Consider the following 18,350-nt stretch of genomic DNA (forward strand, 5'->3'; position numbering starts at 1 on the left):
GGTAGTTCACTGCAAGCTTTTTCATGACAACTGCTGTAACAGAAATACCTGGCATAATGAAAACATTAAAATTAGATTTTTTCATATTTCACAATATTCCCTAAAGATGGTTCCCATTATTTTTCCTCAAGTGCAATTCTCAATTTCATTTAAAAAAGTAAACATAATTTTGGCTTGTATTATCTTTTCCATGTCCCTCCTGTTGTGTGGGGAACAGTATATATATAGTGGAATCATGTATACAATAATTCTCTCAGTGAATCACATTATCCCTGTACACATGGTTGCACCATAAGTGTCTCTAAATACTTTCTATTGCAATGATTTTAACTAGTCAAAGTAGCAAATTTTGGGTTTGGATAAAAGCATCAGCTAAATGACATGTAATGCAATGTAAAAAGCTTTCTTTAATTGTACTTCTGATCATTTTATCATTTGCAGCAAAACTTTCAGTCAGGAATATCAATATGATCAATAACCGTATTAATTAATGCAGGAGGTGGTTTGTGCATTGCAGGTGTCCTGGTGCTTTATTGCACAGGATTTGCCAGAGAAGCAGATATTTCATGACGTTAGTGAACATGTGTATTTTTTAATGGTGCTACAAATACTGTGTGGCATCAGTGATAATGTCAACATAGTGATAGGCACACACACTCAAAATCAATGAAAGCTAATTAGCATAGTTATGGTATAGAAATTAATACTATCTTATTTTGTAGCTTTAGCATTATAGTGTTTAACATTTAAATATAGTAAAATGTCCATATGGTAAAATATAGAGCTGGAAAATGTATAGTGCATGTGTGTGAAGGGGTAGTTATATGAATTTGATTAGGGTTTGTAGTCAATATTTAAGTGAAGAACATTTGTACCCATTAATACCCTCATGTGAATAAAATGGAAGTATGCTTGTGTACTGCTGTGTATTGAAGACAAATAGACAATTCTGGCTTTCCTCCTTCCACAAGGAAAATTAGCTGCATGTCCTGGACAAAAGCCAGAGCAGTAATTACAACACCCCCGCTAAGGCCTTGTTGGTACATTTACTCAAAGTACTGTGAAGTTAATTTTTTGTCTGAGAAGAAAAAAACCTCTCTGGAAATAAACCTGTCCCCCAAAACAACTACTATTTGCTATGGCTTGCTTCTAGTTTTAATATGAAGTTGCATCCTCATGACACATCTGTAGAAAGTATAAATAATTGATGCCTCTTTGTCTGTACTGTCCCTTTTTCCTTATTTCCCTCATTCATTGTGCTTTGCAATCTCCTCTTGTTACTAACAGCTGTGAGTAACGAATGGGCTTTGTGCTATGGTTGTTCTTGCCTTTCTCATGAAAGGTCATAAAATTTTCAAGCACACAGTGCAGCGCATCATTTTCTTCAGTGGATGCTAATGTTTCTCACATCTTTGGAGGGATTTTCTGTCTGTAAAAGATCTCAAGTATGACATCATCATGCAGATTTTCAAGGGGCTGGAGCAATGAATAACATGACTCATTAATGCAATAACAGATGTGGGATTGACTGTCCTTCCCTGAAAGACGCCACCATAAGTCAACTGTTCAAGCAGCAATTACGACGCATATTTACATTTATAATGGCGCCACCCTCTAGTGTCCGTAGTAATTATGACGGGGGCAAAGAGGGAAGTAAGGTGATGAAGAGCGCCCAATTCCGATTAAAGAGGCAGATTGGGGTGGTGGATGGATTGAAACAAACACAAGCCTTTCACCCAGGAGACCGGGGTTTGTGTCCCATTTGAAAATAAAACTAAACACCAATTTTTGTTTACCTTTACAAAACAAACAGAACCAAAAACATAACCAAAAGTGAAGTAATGTAACCGATGTACTGATTTTAACCCAAACCCTGATCTTTTTTTTTACACCTAACCAAGTAATTTTTGTGCCTTAATCTTTAACCAAACTGCAACCATTTAACAGTGTTAAGGATATGTTTAAAACTGCGACCGTTATGTTCTTTGCTTTAGGTATGTGGACTGAAAGTGCTCCAGTTGGTCACATTTCCTGCCACCGCTAGGAGGCGCTAATTTATGAAGCACTCCTATGTGTCATGTTAAAGGCTAGGAATAAACAAACTAACTATGTCGTTGTAATGTTTGGAGGATTTGTTGTGATTGTATCTGCAAATGTGATGATGAGGCAGTGATGACTTACTTTACTAAAGGGGATGATCTTCAATTACCAGCTTTCACTGACCTTTGGCACCATTGTGTTTCTTACATTGATGTTCTCCAAATCTCATTTTTGTGTGTATAGAGGTGACAACGTTGGGTCACTTTTTCTAATGAAGGTGATCTAACGTCTAAGCAGGATAAGTACATTATGCAGTTGGTGCAGTTGAACAACAAACTTGCCAATTATGAGTGTAGCTGTACTTGATGCAGAGCCTCAAATTCAGTCAACATAAAATAATTGTGATATACATTACAAACAGAACCATTATCACAATAGGACAACTGCCAACAAGATGTTTAATCAAGCCATTTCTTACCTTTATGTAGAATCACATCCAAAACATTTTTTTATTTTTTTTAATAATTCTTAACTCAACCTCTTATTTACACGATTTGAAAATGTTTTGCACTAAAAGGAGCAGGGAACCTCCCTTGAAGGCTGTGTGTTAGTATGGAACCAGCACTATGGTGCCACAAATTCACCTCCCTTCAGCTTGTTCGGCCTGAAGATAAGGTTGCTTTCATATTTAAAAGTTCACCCTCATCTAATGAAATGCTTTGGTCTGTGCTTTCTGTCTGCAAATCTTTTAGAAAAGCTGCATGAACATTTTCTCTTTAAATTCAGAATATATTCTTGTATAAATCCTAGCAGATGGCATTGCTCGGTTCTCTGAGGGTTGTGTTTGGGATGCAAGCCTCAAATTCACGAACACACAGACAAAATGACAGGCAGATGCTGTTTCATTCAATTATTAAATCCCATTGTAACCCACACAAGCTTATCTGGTCAACACACTCCTTTAACAAACTTGGACACTAACAAAGCAAGCCGCTGGCTGACACTGAAAGGGCAACATGATCACAAATATGCCATCTCTTCCTTGAGTGCATAATAATCCACACTACCTTTCACAAAAGTAACTGCTTTTTTACTGGAGTAGAAACTGTCTGGCATTTTATTAGATTGGTGGGTAGGGATGGTAAATTAAGTAAAAAAAGATCTGACATTATTATACTTTAGTATTTCAGCGCTTGAAGGGATGAATAAATGCACGTTCACAGGCTATGCAACCATCTTGTCCTTCAGCATGCTGACCTTCTGCAGTAGATATCCTAGCAGAAACATAAGAGGGGGAAATGTATTACGTAGATTATTTTCTAATGCGATCCATTTGCCATAGCGTCATTGTCAGCAGCCAAGCAGTAATATCAGCAGTTAAGATAGGTAATGGTGTGTTGTTGCAGTAAAGATTCCACTAACTCATGATACATATATCTGAGAACATTTACTGTGGAATTACTTCACACACTCTCCAAAGGATTAAAGATAGCCATTAAACCTTAACCAATAATATATCACATCTGACAGTTGTCTAAATGATTCATTTCATCTCAAGTATTAAATCATGAAGAATCTTTAATTCATGACTCAGAGGCTGTTACCAAAAAATAGAGTACATTATGTTGAACTACGTAGGAATACTCTTTTTTTTTCTTGCTATGTATCAAAGGAGCAGTAAGAAAAGCTTGAACATCCAATATGCAATTAAATATCCAAATCAGCAGATCAGGCCTTACCTCATGTTAACAATGCAACAAGGTTAGACTATGTCATTTTCAATAAGGCATTTAACTCCAAAATAATTCTCCTATTTTAGTGTTGCTGATTGACAGCACGGAAGGTAATTGTGAGCACAGCCTCACTAAAATCATCATGTTGAGTGGGGTGCTCATTTAAATGTAATCACTCTCACTCTTGTGCTCTGCATTTGAAAAGCAATCTGACACACAACTGTGCAGAGACCCTTGTAGATATCTTATCTGAATGTTATATTGAACACGATTTTTTTCCTCTTTAAAATCTATTTAGATATAGGGTGAACAGTTTAATTATGACCCAGACCAAGTGATGCATTTGTGTCGATGTGAGGATACTGATAACAAGCAGGGTGAAGAGAATGGATTCAGAGGAAATTATATGATGATTGCTACTGTGATTACAACTCATTGGATGAAAAAATGTATCCGAGACTCTCCTAGGATTAAAATCAACAGAAGGAAAACTTGTCTCCACTGATAACACTATGAAAAGGCACATCCTGGTCCTGATTTACTGATTATAAACTTCCATAAGGATACTGTTAATAAATCGTTCATTCATCGGAAAATCACCCTAATGTGGACATGCATTCTGAGAAGTGCTGGGATACCTATGGCAGTTATCAGAGAAACAAGCTGAGAAAACGTTAGCGGTAGCTCGGCTTGCACCCACTCTGTTGATTAGCTTAACAGCTTTGGAGAAACACTGAATTTTTATTCAGTGTTTTTACATATTTTAATCACCTGGTCCATCTGTTTTGGAGAGGAGACCTATAAGGAGGAATAATTTGGCTTCCGGTAAAAAACCTCCTAAACAATGAACTCTGAAGGAATCCTAATTCCAATAACGGCAATGGTAATGAAGACAACTCCCCTGATTCCATGCTACTTCAACATGTCACCAAACTGCGTCTTTTGTCATTGTTTTGCTGAAAATTACATATTGTACATTTAAGTAACTGGTTATGCGTCAGAATGTTTCTCATAGATTTTACTTTTCAAATTAATGCAATGCACATACTGCAGTTGTTTATTTTTTGCACATAGGCTACTTTTGAATAATTCTCTGAATATTGGTAGTAGGATTAAGGGACATGATTCTGATTTATTATACCAAGTTTATACAAAGACAATAAGGTGCTGTAGAGCCTTCATGATCTTCAGAGTGAAACCTATAAGTCTTTCCGTGGTAATAGTTTAAGTTGCAATGCCATTCAAAATTACTCTGTCCATGGCCATTCATGTCTCTGGCATTTTGAAAATGAAACGACTCCTGACTAACTTGTTTTCAACAGATGTGAATGACTCTTATGTCACAATGGAGCGATTTAAAGAAGCCAAAGCTACACTTCTCTTGAGATATTAACCTCCAATGACATTTTTCAAAAACTGCAGACCCAACCCTTCTTTCCTGTCCTCTGCATTCTCATGTCTTTGAATCATCGGATAAAGAGTGAGGTTCTGAGAGCCAAGAGACTGCAAAAGTTTATTATTCATCCCCAAAGTACAGCGGGGTGGGTGTAGTGATGAACTCATTATGTTAAGAGAGCGGAAGAAGCCAGTGCAGGGACATTTTCTGATTGCTGTCCCTGGAGTATCTATTCTCTGGGTGAAATGGAGGGCCCAGCTGGACACTGAGGAAAAATATGAGTATGTGTTTGAAACAGATGAGGTTTTACAGTATGTAAGCCAAGCCTAAGGACTGCACATGTTACTTGGGTATGTGTGCATACATAAGCACGCACATACAATGTATGCTTGTATATTGTAGTACATACACACTGGATGAAATGCTAAAATCACAGAATAAAATCCAGCGCGGGGCTGTGTAGCTTTACAAGCAAGAAGCAGATCATCTTGTACTGCATTATGCCACTTGCCTTGATTCAGATATAATAAAGTCGTTGTCAACTCCTCAAACTCAAAGATGGAGGTTTATTCCCAGTGTAGCTTTGCTCCAGATTGATCAAGCCAGTGAACCAGATAGTGAAATGCTGGTATACACTGTGAGAGTCAACTCTCTACAGTAACTCCATAGTCATGGTCCCCTAACTGACAAATGAATAATAGCTTGCTAGCATGTTGTGCTGGATTGCTGCCATGCACTAAAAAATGAGCAGATGGAAGACAATGGGCTGCTGTTCCTGTACTTTTTTCTCTCCCAAGACAAAGAAATAAGCGGGACAGAAAAAGAATATGTTTGGACTAAAGACAATGGTCGCAGCTGGCTTTATAACAATGTTTTCTCACCAATATATGATTACCATTACCATTATTGATCATCACTTTTACTTTGCTTTTATCAAGAAGTTTAGACGTTCTACACTTCTTTAATGCTATAGTCTTGAACTGGAGATAGTGTTTTAATATTGTTAATGTTCAGCAAGACTTCATCTACTACAGCTGCATAGCATCATAGGTCCATCTAATTTGTCTCTTACTGACCTAATATGTTGGCTGCAAGTCTGTGTAATCCATTTTCCTTGGGAGACATAACTTCTCTGAGGCTTTCAGTGATTACCTGCTCATTTCAGACTCTGTAATTGTCCCCAAGTTCAACAGATTATGCTTGAAAATAACTTGTGTGTCTCCCCTCTATGCCTATCCTGTGAGCTGACATGTTGTTGAATGAGTAATTAATATGGTTCTCTACTAAAATGAAATGCTTTAGTGGTTAGTTATATATGTAATGGTTTGATTAGGTAGTTATAATAGGAATTGTGGTGATGATTTCACATTCCTCTTGTCATCACGAATCATTGAAAAAAATGGCATGTATGTATTTCTGTATAGTTTGCCTCATGAAATACCAAATCATTAGTAGCATACCTCTTTATCATGCTAAATGGCAATAATTGGATGTATTGCAGACATACTCTGAAAGTAAGTGACAGTTAAGGCTGAGAGTTTACTCTCAATACCAATTCACCAAGCTTCTGCAATTCACATTTTCTAAGGAATGGAGTGATAAACTGGCATAGTGTCATTGGGTCGGGAGTGAGCTGAGATCAGGTTTGTTCATGAGTGAGGTTAAGATGCAGCTTGTAGATTGCCGTCTGTGGTTATGCAGACACTGTACTTGAGTTGTAGTTGAGCCTGATGGCAAAGTTCAGGGTTAAACTGAACAATCTATGTTTCCGACATTGTTTATGGCTATTAGCTCTGGGCAGTGGGGTAGCCAAAATGAGTTACCTTCATAGTGCATCTGGCCTCACCGTCAGAGACAGAGTGAGGAGCACAGATAAAGAGCTGAAATGCCCCTCATTTCCATTACATATAAAAGGACCCAGTTGAAGTTGTTTAGGAATCTGATAAGGAAGCCTCCTCACAGCCTCCGTGTGGACAAAATCTGGGCACATCCAACTGGGAGAAGACCCTGGGGAAGACCCAGAGCAAACAGGATGGACTACATACATATGCAATCTGGACTGGGAAAGCTGTGGGATCCCCCAGGCTGGAGGATGTAGCTATTAGAAGGATACCTGTCTACCAAGTGAAAGCTGTAGCTACACATGTTATGCTGGAAGAGGAAAGCCCTGTACTTACATCCCAAATTATGCAAAAAAAACAACAGACCAACTGTAGTTTACAAAAACAAATAGTATGTTTTTATAGCTTCTTTGTTGGGTTTAAACTATCTACACTAGTTTAAGCAACGACAATCAGTCAATATATGTATTCCCTCATATTAAATAACTCTGTAGGTAATACACAAATCTGTGGTCAACAGTGCAAAAGGGGCACAATTACCCGGTGTCATTTTTCTTCCTCATTGTGAGTTTAATAGCAGAGCAGAGAAGTCATGTGCGTTTTGTTTTCAGCTTTATTAACTATATTATAGAAGTATAGCTAATAAAAACAAACATGTTTACGGTGAACATGTTGATTTCTGAGTTTTAATGTTTTGTGGACAGGTAGACAGACCCTGTGACTACTGGTATTTCCCTAAACCATCAAGCTCACCATTTTTTGCTTTGACCCTCATTATAGGCCGTTCTTCCTAAAAGACAGTGTCATAGTAGGAAAAGTAAAAAATATCTGTTATAAAGAAAATGTTTCAGGAGTTTTGTTTTAGCCAACTAATATATTCATATCGTTCAACCACACAATAACTGTAATGGCATATTAATCAAAACTAGGCATATGTTTTTTTCATGATTTTATTTCAAATAATGTTAGCATGTGTTATTTGCAATTGCATGTAGGGCTCTTCAATTATATTATATAGGCTACAACACAAGTACAAAAATACAAAAACAAAACAACACAAAAACGCACACAGCACTTTCAACACCCAAAATTCGTCTACCCCAACCTGGCACAGCAAATGTACAAACATGTCGATGATATTCAACAGAAACGTTTTTTGTCCGCCTCACACTTTATTAATTTAATTATTTAATCTAATCTTACTCTACAGTGAGCATTTCTACAATGGTGTAAAAAATAAATATTTATAATATTATTTCTGTCAAACTAATAGGCTATTAGTTATGTTAAATTGGTATTTAGTATTACTCTACAGCTGGAATTGGCACGCACCCACCAAGAATATGTCAAAGCTCAGAAATCCTCCCTACAATGTGTTCACTGGCAGGGCGCATCCTCACACTCGGAACCACGCATGCGTCAAAAACGGAGGCTCTTCTGATTTGACAACCCTGGAACCTACCACACAGCCCACTATATTGCAAGGCTTTCAGTTACTAGCACACCATCATTTGCACCTGCCTGCTCTGTTGTTGTGGTTGGAGCGCAGTGAGGGGTCATTATTTCGCAGGCAGCCGTAGGAGGAGGAGGCATTTCCGAGACACCGACAGAAGCGTGTAGTCTCAGATTCAGCACCACAAGATTGAGGAAAGCGTCCGGATTGAGTCAATTTTCACTGTTTACAGTGGGTTAACAGGAGGACACCATTTTTGGGAATACTTAGTGAAACCAGGCGCTGTACACAGTTTGTGGACCTGCAAGAGGTGTCATCTCCAACGGTAAAAGGTGCGTAGCGTTTGTTAGTTGGATGCTGTGGTTTGTCAACTGGATGGTTTGTTGCTAGCAGCTTGGTAGCATTAACGTTACACTTGCTGCACTGACTGACCCGCTGTGCTGCTAACATTAGCTTAGGCGAGGTCCGGCTTTTCATTCATCATTGTGCTAGTTGGCGGTGTAAATAAATCACCGCACCGAAATACTTTACTGCCCATTATACCACAGCATGCTTAACGTTACATGGCGTTTATGTGCTGAGCTGGGCTATCCTCGTTACCTTAGCTAAAATCTCGATGTCGCCCACTCTGCTAACGTTATCTAAACCGCACTCCGAGCACTGCTATCCAGTGAGTCCAGTGCTGAAAGCCTGCTCCGACTGATTTGTGAAAGCCTGTCGGACAGAGACAAGCTAGGCTGCTAGGCTAGTGAAGTGGCTAAGCTAACTGCCACTTTTATGGTAGTAAAATAACGGTCCCACATCTGCATTAAAGGCTGTTTAAGCGTTCGGGAGCTGGTGAATAATCCTTCAATTTCCTTACTTACGTAAATACAATTTAGATTCTCCCCTTCGTTTCTTTGCAACGTTCTTAAATTTCTTTGTTTGATAATTTTGCCTCTTTGTTTAATTTACATTCTTACGCACGGTTTAAATAAACGCTTCACTCGTTATGCCGCCTGCATTAAGTCATACTAATCTTTTGCAAATGATTTTGAATTATTTATTAATCGTGCTTGACTCAAGTGTTTTAAGTAGCGAAGCACACAGCCTTGCCTTGCCTTCACTCTGCAAGTATAACGGGTCTGTATAGTCAAGTATCTATTAGCTCTTTTAACAATGACAACAATTAGGCTAGTTTAAGGAACCTGGCAGTCTGCGTGACACACAGCTGATTTAAGAGTCGCAAATTTCAGTTTCAACTGTCCCTTACGGCAAACAACGTGCATTCAGAGTTGTCATACAGCTAAGCACTGATGCAATGTGGTTAATCTATAGCCTATGTTCAGTCAGTGATACATATATTCTGTCTGTCTGGCACACTGCAGCAAATTGTTGACATATACAGTTTTTTTTGTTCTCTTATTCATTAGCTGTAAAATAATGTCAAATGGTAAATTATCAATAGAGTTTTTATGTGTGTCGTGGTGGGCTTGTTTGCATACACGCACCACTCAGGCTAAGTGCACTCTGTATTCAACAGTAGGAGTCAGACCTAAGCTTTTTGTGACCCAGTGTAGTCTGCCACATTCCCTTCCTGTAACTGGATATATGGGGTCTCAGATGCCTCAAGGGGTCACATAGTGGCTGAATTTAGAATCTGAACTTTTGATTGGCAAGGAGGCATGCTCAGACTCACTGTCAGGGCTGTATGGGTCTCTGTCTTACTGTCCCATATGTTTACCATGTCATTGTATTATAGCCAGAGGAAGGGACAGCCTGGAAAGGCTGATCTAAAACAATACACAGTGTAGTGTAGTGCATTCATCTAACAGCAAATTTGTAGTTGCAGTTCTTTTGGGTACCAAGAGATATGAAGAAATAAAAAAATGTCTAAATATATAGGCTAACCTCTTTGAGAGGTGATTAAGACACAGTACAAATATAAATGTAGTTAATGAACCATCTGTAAAACTGAGTTTCTCCACAATTAATCCTGGAAAAGCACCACTTTAAATCTTGTGCTTACCAGAAATGTGCTCATAAGTTTCTTGGAAATGAGTAATTAAGCATGAATAAGCATAAAAAATGACTCATCAACTAAAGAAATCTTAGTCGACTAAGACCAAAACGACCGATTAGTCGACTAATCGACTAAGAGGTGGCAGCCCTAATAAAAATACAAACTTAAGATATGAAACTTAAAGGGTTAAACACAAGTGTTGCCAACAGGGATGTTGTAGAGTACCCTCTGGTGGAAAAACTATGCAATGGCAACACTCATAACATGGTTTAAGGGTGTTTCGTCCGTTTTTATTTTATTTTTTAAATATTAATTTATCGGCCATTATAAATGCCGATACCGATAGTTTGGAAAATGCCTAATATCCGCCGATAATATCGGCCCGCCGATATATCGGTCGGGCTCTATTTAGTATTCAGGATGACATTTTGCCATTTTCTTCTCACTTTGGTCCTCTGGGCAAACTTAACAATTTGTTTTGATTTTGGAAAGAAAACCACTCATACAACTACAAAGCTGGTGTCAAAAGGATTTGTCCTTCATTGATCAAAATTAGTCTAGTTTAGTTTTTCTGAAACACAATTTTTTTCACCAGTAGCCCATTTCTTATTCCTCATTTGATAATACCAAATTACAGGGTTTGACTGCCACCTGTATGTAATCATCTGAATGTTGTGGCTCAGTTACCTCATGCCATTCGCAGTATAAAGCTTGGTTCTGTTACTGGGGATAAGGAAAAGCCATAATTTATGGGTGAGACTATGCAATCAATGGCAGTCAAGAGTGCATTGTGTTCTCTGTCTCCTGGGAGAGGAAGCAGTATTGGCTGAACACCATGGAACCCCCTGTTGTTGTAGTCAAGCAGAGCTTTAGGGTAGCCATGGTACCTCTGCTCACTGGAACAGGATTGACTCTCTTAGGCCTTCTCTCACTCCAGCTCTTACACAAATGTTTGATACTGTTTAAGAGATGAGAGATGAGGCAATAGAAACAACACAGAACAATCAATAGTTATAGTGCTCTTGTCTGCCACATCAATTTGAACTCTCCTAACCCCAGGGTTTGTATTGTCTAATGCTGCAAAGTGGAACTGCATTCAACTAACAGCAAACATTCTCACTAGGGTTTGGGCTAAGTGTGTATTTCTTCATCTTTTAGGTTATAAAGATTAGCACATTGTGGGTTGTATGGAGCAGTTGATTACCTTACCTATTTAACAGAATGTGTAATGGGCATACAGTTTGTTAGATGGGCTAGATTCATCTGCTGTTTCCTTACCTGTTTATATGGCATTATCCCAAACTGTACTACAAAGACAAAAAAAAGAAAAGAGCACTTTATTGTTTCAGAGGGGACAATAAAGCAGATGATCCAGCAATGCTTGAAAGTATAGTGTCAGCAGCAGCTTGGTGCAGCAAGAAGGAATGAGGTTATGCTCTTAAGTTCCTTTTCATGTGTATTAGTCTGCTTTAGACCACACCCTCACTGACAAAGCCCCGGCGTACGAGCTGTTGCAGCAAAAGTTTATATTGTTACAGCCTAGCTTTATTCTCTATAGGACTATCATTTAAAAAACAACAACCCATCCTTCCATTACACTGTGGGTGAATGTGGTTGAATTAAATGTAATGGAGAAACCGCTCACAAAGCATTGCAAGTCATCAGAAGTCAGGCTGATATTTTGTCATTTTCTTATGAAACTTACTTGTGTGTAAAATATTTAATGAAAATGTAATGTTATGCAGCTGAGATCCTATGTTCCGGTTGGAACTGCATTTTTACCGGGCGTCAGAATGGTAGGAGTCGTGCCATACAAACAAAAGCTGCTAACAGATCTGCACGCATTTAATGTTTAGGGTGGATTCAAAATCATATATCAAATATGAGGTTGACTTGATGTGCTGTCCAGGTTTTGACGGTTCAAAGAAGACAATCCCCTTACGCTGCACTATTGTTTTCATGCAGCTAGTTGCATTTGCTTGTGGTCAGTTGATGTTATGTGACTGCGCCTGCAGCACTGTAGCTTATGTGATTTGCAGCATTGACCTATCAGGCTTTTAGCATTTAAGCGAGTACCTCTAAACCTACAGCAAGGGTTGTAGGTAATGTTTCTGCACAATGAGCCCCAGTGGCTAATCAAATCCATCAACCACCAATTGCTTTAATCAGGCAACTTTCAAGGCAAACAAATGTGACAGTTGTTGTACTGTATATTAAAGATCCATTTTTATTTGTATCTTTTTCAAGATCTACTCTATTTACTTTCTAATTTAATCATATCCTTAGTAAGCACACATGGTGACAGCATTTTAAAACTGTAAAATAGTATTTTTGTGTAATGAAAACCTTATTCTTAGCATTTCTATGCATATCTTAAATTTAGTTTATCATTAAAGATCATTAAAAAATCTTCTGCAGGTAGTGCTTCAAAATCTGTTTCTATTCTTAGTTTTAAAAGTGACCTTTTAAATTATAGATAAAAAGTGCAGAGTGTGAGCATATTGTTGTCATCAAACTGTTTCCAAAAGGTCCCAACTCTCCATCCTCAGACATGCCCACCCTATATCCTAGGTCCTTTGTTACCAGCGTTAAAGTATCAGATAGCCTACAGCTTAATATAATATAAAGGCAAACTACTTGGTTAAGGATTGGGCTAACTGCTGGCCAACTGTTTTAGGCTCATACAGCAATTTAGGTTAAGCTTCCTACTGGTGTTGTACTATCAGATTGTACTCTGTGGTTGTCAACAAATTGATTTGTTTATAAAGCACTGACTGGTTTAGGGACAAAAGACATTTCTGATCTTCTACTTCATTATGAACCATCCAGACCTCTCAGGTGGTCTTTCTGTCCCTAGAGTCAAAACTGGAGAAGCAGCGTTCAGTTTCTATGCACCACATATCTGGAACACACAGACTTTTCTGTTTGCTGCTAAATCAAATAATTATTCATCTTATTCTCTATCTGTCTTATTCTATTTAAGCTTGTTTTTATTTTCTTTTGTTGCTGAAAGTAGCTATACGTCCCTTGTCTTGCCTCAAAGGTTTGGACAATATAGTTTTTTTTATGTTAAAGGATCATACAGTAGGATCTTGGGAGCATAGAGCCCTGGCAACATGCAGTAGATGTTCTCTCTAATTGACAAGGGGCTTTCAGATGATCAATTGTTTTTGGAAATCTTTAAAACTAGCAAAGCATGGAAACAAGCAGCTATTTGATAACTTTAATTAAGGGGTGAAATTACATGTGATAAGGTTTTAGTCATATCAGTGGAAACACTTATGGAGAGAGAGCAAAAGGAGTAGGGCTGCAACTAACGATTATTTTCATTGTCAATTACTCTGTGGATTATTTTCTCTATTAATTGATTTGTTGTTTCGTCTATAAAAAAAAATTGAATGGTGGAAAATGTTAATCTGTGTTTTCCAGAGCCCAAAACCAAATGTCTAATGTCTTGTTTTGTCCACAACTCAAATATATATTCCGTTTACTGTCACAGAGGAGTGAAGAAACTTAAAAAATATCACATTTAAGAAGCTGGAATCAGAGAATTCAGACTTTTTATTTTTTCATAAAAAATTACTCAAACCGATTAATCGATTATTAAAAAAGTTGGCGATTAATTTAATAGTTGACAACTAATCGATTAATCTTTGCAGCTCTAAAAAGGAGTTCACATCTCCTAAGAACTGAGAGGTTTAAAATGTCTCAGTGAGCAGGCAGAACCTTTTCTCATTGAGACGTTAGAACTGGAGTGTGATGCCAAGCTGCTGCCAAGATTTTTCACTACTGTTTTAATGATTCTCACCCAGCCTCCCACAGATATCACAGTCTCTGGGGAAAATATAGATTTTGATAAGACTGAATAGTTAATAGTATTTTTCTTTTGTCGGTCAGTGGCCCCGTCAGTTCTGAGGGTATGACGTGACAACAAAGCCGTTCTTCACAAGTACAGGCAGAACCAATTTTTAGAATTTATCCAGCTAATGTGGATCATTACCTTTATAGCTGGCTTTGCTTCACTCTAAGAATTCATGTTATAGGTGCAGACTAGGATGCCTTGAACTGTGAGCATCAAATACTATATGTTTTAAAGTTGGAACTGCATGTCCAAGTCACTTTGAATCTGGTAGTCATGGTAAGACATGGACACACTTCAGGACATGTTGACTTGACTGTCCAGTATGACTTGACTTGTCATTGAAAATTGACATAATGCTGAACACAGCCTATAGGCATTTTTTCACCAACATCATCTTGTCCCTACTATTAGGATCATTAAGTAGTCTCTTTAAGTTGTACATAATATTGTATTTTCATTGACACAGCTTGTACAGTATGCAATGCACAACTTAGATAGTTGGGATATGGAAATTACTAGGGGTGTGCAAAAAAATCGATTCACATTCGAATCGCGATTCAAGCTCTTCTGATTCAAAATCAATTCATAGAATTCAGTTTTTTTAAAGTTTTTTTAATTGTATGTCTACTGTAATCACATGGGAAAAGTAACTACATTTACATACTATGAATAATTTTTTTAATCGAGAATCGTTTTTGAATCGAAAATTGATTTTGAATCGAATCTTGAGCCTGAAAATCGAGATTGAATCGAATCGTGACATTTTCTGAATCGTGCACCTCTAGAAATTACCCAGGACACTTACGCATAAGCAACTGATCCTGTTTCCTGTTGGTTATTGCAATTTGCAAAAAGTTCACAAGGAGAACAAGGGTGGATGCTGTGTCAGCCATGGATGACACTGAAAATGGTCAAAGCCATAGCTCATAAACTAGTCTCTGTCAGCATCAACAGTGAGGACATAAATCCACTTCCATAAGTCTAAGCGTCTGAAAAATTTGTAGATGTAGCATGTAGGCTAGGCATTAGTGGATGGGCACTAACAATGCAGTTTGGTGAACTGTGCATAAATTGTGGTGCAAACATTAAGTGTTTCTCTCACTTGTACAATCTATGTTTCTATAGCCATGATAGGTCATGCTAACACACTTCTGATACTGGAAAGTTCCCTTTCTGCTTCTGCTGTGTCTTCACCCTTCGTTGTGCCACCTTATTGTTTTGATTCTATCAAAAACAAATCTGTACCGAGTCATGCTTGAGGCCATTGAAGTGTATCATCCTCTCAGTTGTTCTGTCCTTCTGAGGCCTCACTTGTCTCTCTCATACTCACTCCCTATCCACCCCCACCATGAGCTATGTCTGGGACCAGTGTAGACCCCCCTAGTATTGGCCCATCTCCTCCCCCACAGTGTGTGCGCTCTGTCTTCGTGCATTAACTTTTCTATTGTTTGGTGACTGCTTTTCTTCACTCCTCTTACAGAAAATCTATATGCTGACCAGCGGCAATTCTTGAATTTGACGTCTGGGGCTTAGCCTCAAAGCTTGGAGTGGGAGGCTGGGGACATGTTCTTTCAGGGCAATATCTTATTTTATTTCAAAAGTTAAATACATATGTTCCTTGCAATTTGCAATGAACCTCTTGACTCAAGATGAGATAGATCTTTTCTATAAATGAACCCAAAACTGGGGTGTTTAAGGTTTTAGAATGTGCAAGCTACTTACAGATTTCCCCAGAAATGCCTGACAGTGCAATGAGCGCATACATTTTTCAGTGTCTTCCCCATCTTCTCAGAAATTATCCCCACGTGTTTTGTGTAGTTTGCTTCTTTCTTTCTACAGCTCCTACAGTCACTCACAGTTTTCCATTATTAACCCACCATTTTATCCTGTTAAAAGAGCAAGGGACCTCAAATAAATTTCTTAACAAGACATTACATGCCACACATAGTAAAAGTCTGGGTGAACTTGCCAATTAAGATTTCTGTTTTTACTGAAAGTAGCCTCAAAATAATGATCAAGACAATGTAGGTGATGAACATGAAATAATGTGCTATATGCACAATAGATAGTCATAGTTTTCATTTTGGTGGGTCTTTACTTTAAACTACTGTTCTTTTACACATTAACTGGGTTTTGAGCTCATGTTAGCTGTTTTTTCTTTGTCTTTTTTTAACCCGTTTTTAGAGACTAACACAGTTTCAGTTTTCAGTCAAGCTGTGGTATCTGATGCTAGGAGATAACTTGTTTCATGTCAAATGAAGAGAAATGCCAATATAGGAGTTGTTATTTCTGTAAGTCAACCAAACCTATTTGAGTTGCTGAAAGAAATCATAGATGTGGGCTGTGATGGCAGTAGCTCTTAAATTACAGTGTTTTACAAAACTATAGGTCTTTATTTCTCAGGAAAAATGTACATAAGAAGATGAATTAGTTTTGTTCCATCTTGAGCTGAAATTGCCATTATTGGTGTTGACTGTGTTGTGTGTGCCCATATCAAGAGCACTACTACAAGAAGTGGGGCTGTGCCAGAGAAATTCATGAGCACAAAAAAAACTACCATAGCATGGCCAGTCATTCTGACATGTTGAACATCAATCTAGACATTAAAGGAGTGCAGTCTTTCATTTGCTTCTATCTCTTACAATTACTTTGTCACTTTGTAAATATGGCTTCTTTAGTTGCAGCTGCATATATCTTCTAGCTCTGTATTTTTTTTGTGGTATATTGTAATTTCTTTGAAAAAAAACAAAACAAAAGCCATTGCTGGACACAGTTTTTGACATCATAAATTCAGGGTTACACATTTAACTAACCTGTAAAAATGACCCACCCCAGGTCAGTACAATTTGTCCATATTATCCAAAATCATAAATTTGTTTCAAAGAACTTTACATTTTGTAAGCCTTTAAATAGGAACAGTCACTTTTATAATCCTCATAAATGTCACTATTTTTTATTTCATCTGGCACTTAAATTCATTGACTTAAAGCGTTTGCCAATACAGTATGGACATCATTGAAGGGTTAGTTATTGAGTAGATCATTTTGGGCATGCAGAAATGACTAGAATTTTTTACAAGTGCAATATTGCATACATTCATTGTAACTGTATACTGTACCACTCACACACAAAAGCCATGTCTCATGTGGGATTAAATCTGTATTTATACTATAGACCACTGTCATGGGTTAATCCTACAACATTAGTTTAATTATTGTGTAAATCCTAGGACAATACCCAGTAATAAGATCCATTCCTTGGAATATAGTTCCCTACACATTCTGTGTGAGACTTAAAGCCCAGTTCACACCAAAGATGCATGACGAGAATTGTTGAAGCTTGCAACTATTTGCAATGCGCTGGTCTGCAACATTCTGGACTAGACAAGACTGTGTACCATCTCCATAGCAACGACTTTACTTCCGTTCAAACTTCCAACTTTTCAGGCTTTTTTTGTAGCTGAATATAATCGACAGCGTCTTAAAATATGAATGATAGTTATATTGAGATACTTGCTTTAGTTGAATTTCTAGTAGTGATGAAACATCGAAAATAACAGGATTCCCTGTCTCGCCCCCCCCCTCCCATTCACTCTTCACATTACACTCTAAAACCACTGCCGACTTCGCAGACAACACCATCAGCTGGCTTGAATTGAGCTTAGATGGGCCAGTTCAGACTGCGGCAAATTTCCCTGCAACTTTCTGAAACGGTTTAGTCTTGCCGCGAATCTTTGGTCTAAACTAGGCTTAAGATGTGAAGTATTTGCTGAACCAAGTTGTTGACTATCAGTTCCTTAAAGGTGCTTGCTGTAGTCATCGTTTTTAGTTGAGATTCAGATTTGGTTTTCACCTCATTGAGTGTTATTGCAACAACCGGCACTCCACAATCAATATCCAATTATCTGTGGGATTAAGAAGAGCAGAGCATTTATGGTTAAGAGTGTTATAAGTCACTGCCAATACTATATAGCACTCCTATAATCATCCTAGTGTAACAAATGGTAATCCTATAGGTATTAAA

At 37.9% G+C, this 18,350-nt stretch overlaps 1 protein-coding gene across 1 annotated transcript in view; it reads left to right on the forward strand.

Annotated features, from left to right (window-relative positions):
• Positions 1-8,474: 8,474 nt before the first annotated feature.
• ctnna2 (catenin (cadherin-associated protein), alpha 2) overlaps positions 8,475-18,350 on the forward strand; it is a 358,287-nt gene continuing 348,411 nt past the window's right edge. Inside the window, exon 1 of the mRNA XM_031302751.2 lies at positions 8,475-8,795. The gene's annotated coding sequence lies outside the window, so the exon portion shown is untranslated. The remainder of the gene's footprint in view (positions 8,796-18,350) is intronic.

This window comes from Sander lucioperca, chromosome 4, assembly GCF_008315115.2.
Source record: "Sander lucioperca isolate FBNREF2018 chromosome 4, SLUC_FBN_1.2, whole genome shotgun sequence".
Classification (NCBI taxonomy): Eukaryota; Metazoa; Chordata; class Actinopteri; order Perciformes; family Percidae; genus Sander; species Sander lucioperca.